Below are 6,851 nucleotides of genomic sequence, written 5' to 3'. Positions count from 1 at the left end.
TTTGATATCCAAGACCAATGCCCAGACCCACAGAGGTTCTGGCTCAGGGCTACTCCCTCTGAGGTCCCAGACTCAGGCCTGGCCCTGCCAAGGTCTCTGGCTCCTGCCTATTCCCTAGGAGGTCTCAGGTTCACTCATACCCAGACTGGCAGAAATCCTGGCTCAGGTCTAGTTCCTGAGAGTTCCTAGACTCATGTCCAGACCCACTGGGGTCCTGGCTTAGGCCTATTCCCTTGAAGGTCCCAGATTCATGTCTGGACCCTCAGTGGTCTCTGGCTCTGACTCACTTGCTCAGTGGTTACTCCCCTGTACCTGTTCAGGTGGAGATCACTGACTCTGGATCTGGTTGCTGGCTCAATCCAGATCCACATGTGTCGTGGGACTGGGTTGTCTCCCAGGACTGGATTTGCTCCTGGCTTCTTCTCCCAGCAGAGCTTGCTCCCTCTCTGACCTAGGTAGCTGGTTCAGGCCCCACTCCAGTACTGGTGGAGATCGCTGACTCTAAGTCAGATTGCTGGCTCAATCCTGATTTGCTCCCTGCTTCTGGTCCCACTGGAGCTTTTTTCCTCAGATCCTCTCTAGATTTTAAATTATTAAAATTATTAAGCTTTTTTTGTTTCCTACCATAATTATGGCCAACTCTCATCTTTATTGCTAGCCGCATCCATGGCCTATCTTTAGATTGTGGCTTTTATTTTTTTAATGATGCAGCCTATTTGAATTTGCAACTGTGATGTTCTTGCTGGAGATGATTTCTGTATTTATCCTGAGAACACATCGCACGGTCCTTGAAAGTGCTTGGCATGCATGAAAAGGAAACATGGAACATGCAACAAACCTGCTTAGGAGTTTAGTGAGGAGGGGTGTACAGGCCTGATGAAGGTCAGTGTGCAGAGAGAGAGCTGAAGATGGTGCATCCAGCTTTTAAAGGGCCCCCTAGCACATGTGCACAGGAGAAAGGATGATGTGGCTGCACCATACACAGATGACGAGCACACACATGCACGCAAGGGCTCATGCAGCTGTGTCTTATGTAGATGATGCAACCACGCTGCACGTGGGTCACGTGGGGTAATTTAAGATTCCTGGGGCCATTATGTACTTCTGCTTGAGGGCTTGTCTGCACATGCGTGGCATTGGAACCCAGAAGTGTTAGCCATGTTGTGTGGCTAAATCATTACATTCCACCCTTTTGTTTCTTATAAAAATTTGGGAGTTTGGGGTCTTTTTTTTTTTCAAGATAGGGTTTCTCTGTAGATTTGGAGCCTGACCTGGAAATAGCTTTTGTAGACAGGCTGGCCTTGAACTCACAGAGATCTGCCCACCTCTGCCTCCCAAGTGTGGCATTAAAGGCATGCACCACAACTGTCCAGAAAGTTTGGGGTCTTTAATGGGTGGGAATGGGGCATCATAAGGTCTCTTGTGACTGCTTCCTGCTGATTTTGTGGGCATCATCAGGTCTCTCGAGAATGTTTCTTGCTGATTATGTGGGTGTCAGAGAGTTGAGATTCTTAACCACAACCTGCAGTGGCTGATTATTTTTGTGTTTTTTTCCAGGCTCCGTGGAACTAGCTGGCTGGCATCTTGGACCTCATAAGATGTTAGAAACACGGAAAAAAAATTGTCTGGAAAAAAAATTAGATCCTAGTGATTAAGGCAGGATAGTCCCAAGAGAGTAGCTAGAGGAGGTTTTTTTTTTTTTTTTTTTTTTTTTGGGGGGAAAGGGGTGGAGGAAAGAATTTTACAAGGACTTCTGAGACCAGGAATGATAAGGGAAGAATTAAGTTATACTTATTCTGGGCAAGTCTGGTTCATTTAAATAGGTACAATTGGCTCCCTGGAGCTTATAAAAGAATGTTTGAAAAGAAATTTTATATATATTTGATGCGGGAGTGTCATATATCAATTTGTTGATTTCATTGGTTAAGCAATAAAGAAACTGCTTGGTCCTGATAGGTTAAAACATAGGTGGGAGGAGTAAACAGAACAGAATGCTGGTAGGAAGAGGAAGTGAGGTAAGACTCCTCAGACAGACTCCATAGCTCCTCTCTGGGGGCACACGCGATGAAGCTCCGACCCAGGATGGACGTAGGCTAGAATCTTCCCGGTAAGCGCACCTTGGGGTGCTTACACACATTATTAGAAATGGGCTAGTCCAGGTGCGAGAGTTAGCCTAGACAAGGATAGATATAATGAGCCAAGCAGTGCTTAAAAGAATACAGTGTCCGTGTAATTATTTTGGGGCATAAGCTAGCAGGCGGCCGGGGTGCTGGGGATGCAGCCCCACTGCTCTAATTACAACATATATTAAAAGCTGCTGCTGTTGCTGATGATGATATAGTGTTGGAATGGAAGACAGTGGGGATGATGGAGGAAAAGAAAAGGGAATTATTAGGAAGGAGAATTATTAGACCCTTCAATGTTTTACCTGAATCAAATCTCAAGGCTCTTGTTCTCTTTAGCATCATGGTTTTACCTTAACATCCAGGAGACACTGCTGCAGTCTGTGATAAACCTGTCATGTTAAAGTCTTTTTTGTGAGTTTTTGAAGTCTGGGGCTGTGAATGTCCCCAAGCTCATTAATGTTTCTTACCACCTGGGCTCTTGGAAATCTTTGTACCTCTGGCTCTATGTTTAATGATGGTCCCTGTAATAACAGCTGAGTTGTTAATCTGGAAATTTAAGTTCGACATTGGAGATATAGAGAAGTTGGTAAAGCAGATAGGAAAGAGAGGAAGAGAAAGAGTATGTGGAGTTTTTGGCACAGGAGGGTTGAGTATGGTGATGAAACTTTTATTTTTCTGGAACTGGAGAAAAGGTGACTGATCTTGGTTTGCTCTTGAACTTAAGGGAACAGGGCTCTGTTTGAGTTATTGCATATGAGGGGGTATCTTGAGCTGGAAGAGTATAAGGTTTAAGGTGAAACAGGCGTATCCAATGAGAGAGTCCCTTGAGCTTGGCAGCTGTGGTAGTTACAAGAATTACTTTAAAGAGACAGTGCTATTTAGGGGTAAGGAGTGAGGGTGTTGGTCTGGGGGAGAGAATAGTATTCAATCTCCTATTTTAATCGGCAATGGGCATGAATTGGCATATGGTTGAGGTAATGAATAGTCAGTAAAGTCCCATAATAGGAAGCAAAGATGGGATAACAGCGGAGTAAGCAGATGATCAGGAAGGGGAGAGGTTTTGGGTGAGAGGCCAGGAGTTAAAACCAGCCACCTATATATGAGTTCAAAGAATGAGATGAAAAGACAGCTTTTGGGGAGAGCCCTAAGCCTAAGAAGGGCCAGAGGCAAAAGTTTTACCTAGTTGAGGTGAAACTTGTGTGACAATTTAACAATAACATTTTTTAAAGGAATGGTTAGTTCATTCTACCTTTCCTGAAGACTGAGGGTGGTATGGGATATAAAAATGCCAGGGAATGTTAAGAGCCTTAGATAAAGTTGAGAGATCTGGGAAATAAACTCTGGGCCATTATCCGACTGAAGAGGGGTTGGGATTCCAACAGCAGGGATAATTTCTCAGACAAGAACATCAGAAAATATATGGGCCCTCTTGTCCACCAAACCCAGGAAATATTTAACTCATCTGAATGTGTGCATATAAGTAAAATCAAACTGCCAGTCAGTTCCTGGAAGGGAGCCCCTGTTGTGGTGGATGGAAAAGAGGAAGCTATGATATTTGATTTTAGGATATGACTTTTGATAGGTTTTACATGAGGCAGTGATGGCTTTTAAGAACTCTAAGTCCTCAGGATTTGGTTGGAGGTGAACCTTGACAAAAATAAAACAGCTTTGCAATTAGGATAAAAGAGCTGATGTAGGCAGGACAGAATTTGCCAGGTGTCAGGGGTGTCTGGGAGAATGTGGGCTGTACTGTATAAACCTGAGGTGATTGAGGTAGGTTTGGGCCCTCGAATAGTGCTGTTCTAGTTGCTTGGTCAGCCCAGTTATTTCCCTCGGAAATAATCTAACTTTCAGTCTGATGAGACCAACAGTGTATAATTCCTACACCTTTGGTGAGATAGGAGGCTTTTAGTAAGTCCATAATGTAGCCCGAGTTAGTTATGGATCCTCCTTTCACCATAAGAAGCCCACGATCCTTCCAGTTAGATGTGTGGGGCAGGGGGATATGAAAGGCATATTTGGAGTCTGTGTAAACATTTAAAGATTGTCCATTTGTTAAAACTGGAAGGCACAGGTAAGAGCTAGTAATTCTGCCTGCTGATTAGTGGTATTAGCATGGAGCGCCTGTGCCTCCACCACCCCAGTGTCTACAGTATGTCATAGCCTGCTCTACGGGTCCCTTCACATAAAATGGAGCTGACATCTGTGTACCAGGTATAAGTGGCCTGGGACAGTTTACCCTCCTGTATTTGTAAGGGGTGGGACAATAGATCCTCTAAGGTTTCTATGCAGAATTGAGATGGGGAATAATTAATTTTAGATTAAGGTAGGAGATTTGAGATATTAAGGGGTGGGCAGATTGAAAAGTGAGTGAGGCATCTTCTACTAGTGCCATCTGGAGGGAAAGAGCTCAGGGAGGAGATAAGGTCTGTAAGCCTTTGTAAGTTAAAAGATGGAAAAGACAGTTGTGGGTGACCCAAAGGTTTTTTGACTCACAAATAAGAAGCTTGGTGGCAGTTAAAGCACATATGCAGGGTGCCCAGCCCTGAGTGGTGAGGTCCAACTTCTTTGGCAGGTATGCTACAGGTGCAAAAAAAGGTCCCCACTTGTCTTAGGAACCCAAGGGCATAACCTTTCTTCTCTGTTACATAGAGGGAGAAGGGACAAGTTAAATCTGGCAATGAAGAGCCGGAACCTGGATAGGGGCTTTCTGGAGTCTCTGGAAGGGTTTAGTAATGGGATGGAGAAGGGGCTCTTGTAGAGAGCTGAAAGGGGTGGGCAAGGAGGGAAAAAGAGGGGATCCAGGAACACAGGAAGCCAGCCATTTTTAAGAATGATAAAACTTCTTTTGGAGAAAGAACTGCAAGGGAGTGAATTAGCTTTGTTTCTGTCTAGGGTAATAGCTTTTTGGGTTGGGGTAATAGTTAATCCCAAGTAAATGACCTGAGAGATACACAGTTGGACCTTAGAAGGTAAGACTCTATAGCCCTTTCTGGACAGGAAATTTAGACGAGCAGAAGTATCGGTTTTGCTGATATCCAAGGATGGACTGTAAAGTAAAATATCAACATACTGTACTAGTTTAGAACATCAGGGAGAGATGGCTGCTTCTCTTGTAAATATGCCCCAGGTCAGTGTCATGTCCACCTACGTTCAAGAATTATTGTGTGTTGGAACCCTGAAAGCATTTGATTCTCTGCTTCTGATAATGTTACCTAAAGTTTTAGTTCCCTATAACTTCTTTTTCTTCTTCTGATAGTTAAGATTAACTCTACATGGATGGAGAGATGGCTCAGTGGGTAAAAGCACTGACTGCTCTTCCAGAAGTCCTGAGTTCAATTCCCAGCAACCACATGGTGGCTCACAACCATCTGTAGTAAGACCTGGCTCCCTCCTCTAGTGTGCGGGCATACATGGAGGCAGAATGTTGTATACATAATAAATAAATAAGTCTTAAAAAATTGGGAGGGATGCTGGGCGATGGTGGCACACACCTTTAATCCCAACACTTGGGAGGCAGAGGCAGGCGGATCTCTGTGAGTTCGAGACCAGTCTGGTCTACAGAGCTAGTGCCAGGACAGGCTCCAAAGCCACAGAGAAACCCTGTCTCGATAAAAAAAAAAATTGGGAGGGGGGAAGTAGGAGGGAAATGGGAGGAGGTGGAAATTTTTAATAAATAACTAAAAAATAAAAAATTAACTCTATATCCATTTCTCCTATGTAGTTTTTTTCTGACATTCTTAGATTATTTCTGTGAAGGCAAATATTCACCATGAGTTTAAATCTATATTTGAGAAAATGTTTCCATTGTGAGTAACAATACAGGAAATGTATTGATGTCAATTACTACAGTAGATTGTCTTGTGTCCTTATATCTTAATAAGTGAGGCCTCACAGGATAAGTAGGTTCCATTTGAAGGACATATCAGGTGCCCTTGAACTAGGACTGTGAAAGTCTCACTCAAACACCTTAAATTTCTTGCTGGAATCTCTGAGAAATTATGCAAAAGTATAACTCAAAGAAACGTACTATTTTTTATCCTAATGGTTGATATTGAAGCACTGTAAGGAGCACAGGAGATGGCAGGCATGTGTGACTTGATCATGCTATAAAACTGTTATGACTAGATTCAGACTTTAGCTTCTTTGTTTCTCTGACCTCTAGTATCACACAGCGATGATGTGACATTGTGTCTGTTAACTTCTCATGTCTATTTGTCTCAGAAGAGTTGCTGTTCATATTGTTCACTTAGAATGCTCAAGGGTAGTAACTAATACTTGAGTGGTCAGATTTTTTTTCATTATATTTTTTATTTCTCACACATCATTCCATTGTGTGAGCCCTGCTGTTCAGGACTTTATGTTGCATCATGTGGATATATCATAAAAATTATCTTGAGAGCGTTGAGTGTGTGATATGCATAAGCCTCCATATTACATTCAGAACTGAGGGGTCCTCTTAATTACTTTGCTCTGGTCTCTTCTCTTTGAAAATGAAGAATCCCCTCTTTTATTTCTGAAACTACTGTAATTTATAGGAAAAGATTCTGAAAATGGGCTCTGATGGATAAGTTCATGTTTTTTTTCTTTTAAAAATGTTTCTTTATTTTTATTCAGTGTATGCAAATGTTTGCCTAGTGTATGGGATGAGTGTGGATGTGTACTGTGTGCATATACCTGATATAGCTGAAATCCAGAAGAGGGCTCTAAATCCCTTGGAAATGG

This window comes from Alexandromys fortis, unplaced genomic scaffold (assembly GCF_014885135.2).
Source record: "Alexandromys fortis isolate MF-2015 unplaced genomic scaffold, M_Fortis_MF-2015_v1.1 scaffold_396, whole genome shotgun sequence".
In the NCBI taxonomy this organism is placed as follows: Eukaryota; Metazoa; Chordata; class Mammalia; order Rodentia; family Cricetidae; genus Alexandromys; species Alexandromys fortis.
The sequence above is the reverse complement of the archived record's forward strand: the minus strand, read 5'-3'. Positions refer to the sequence as shown.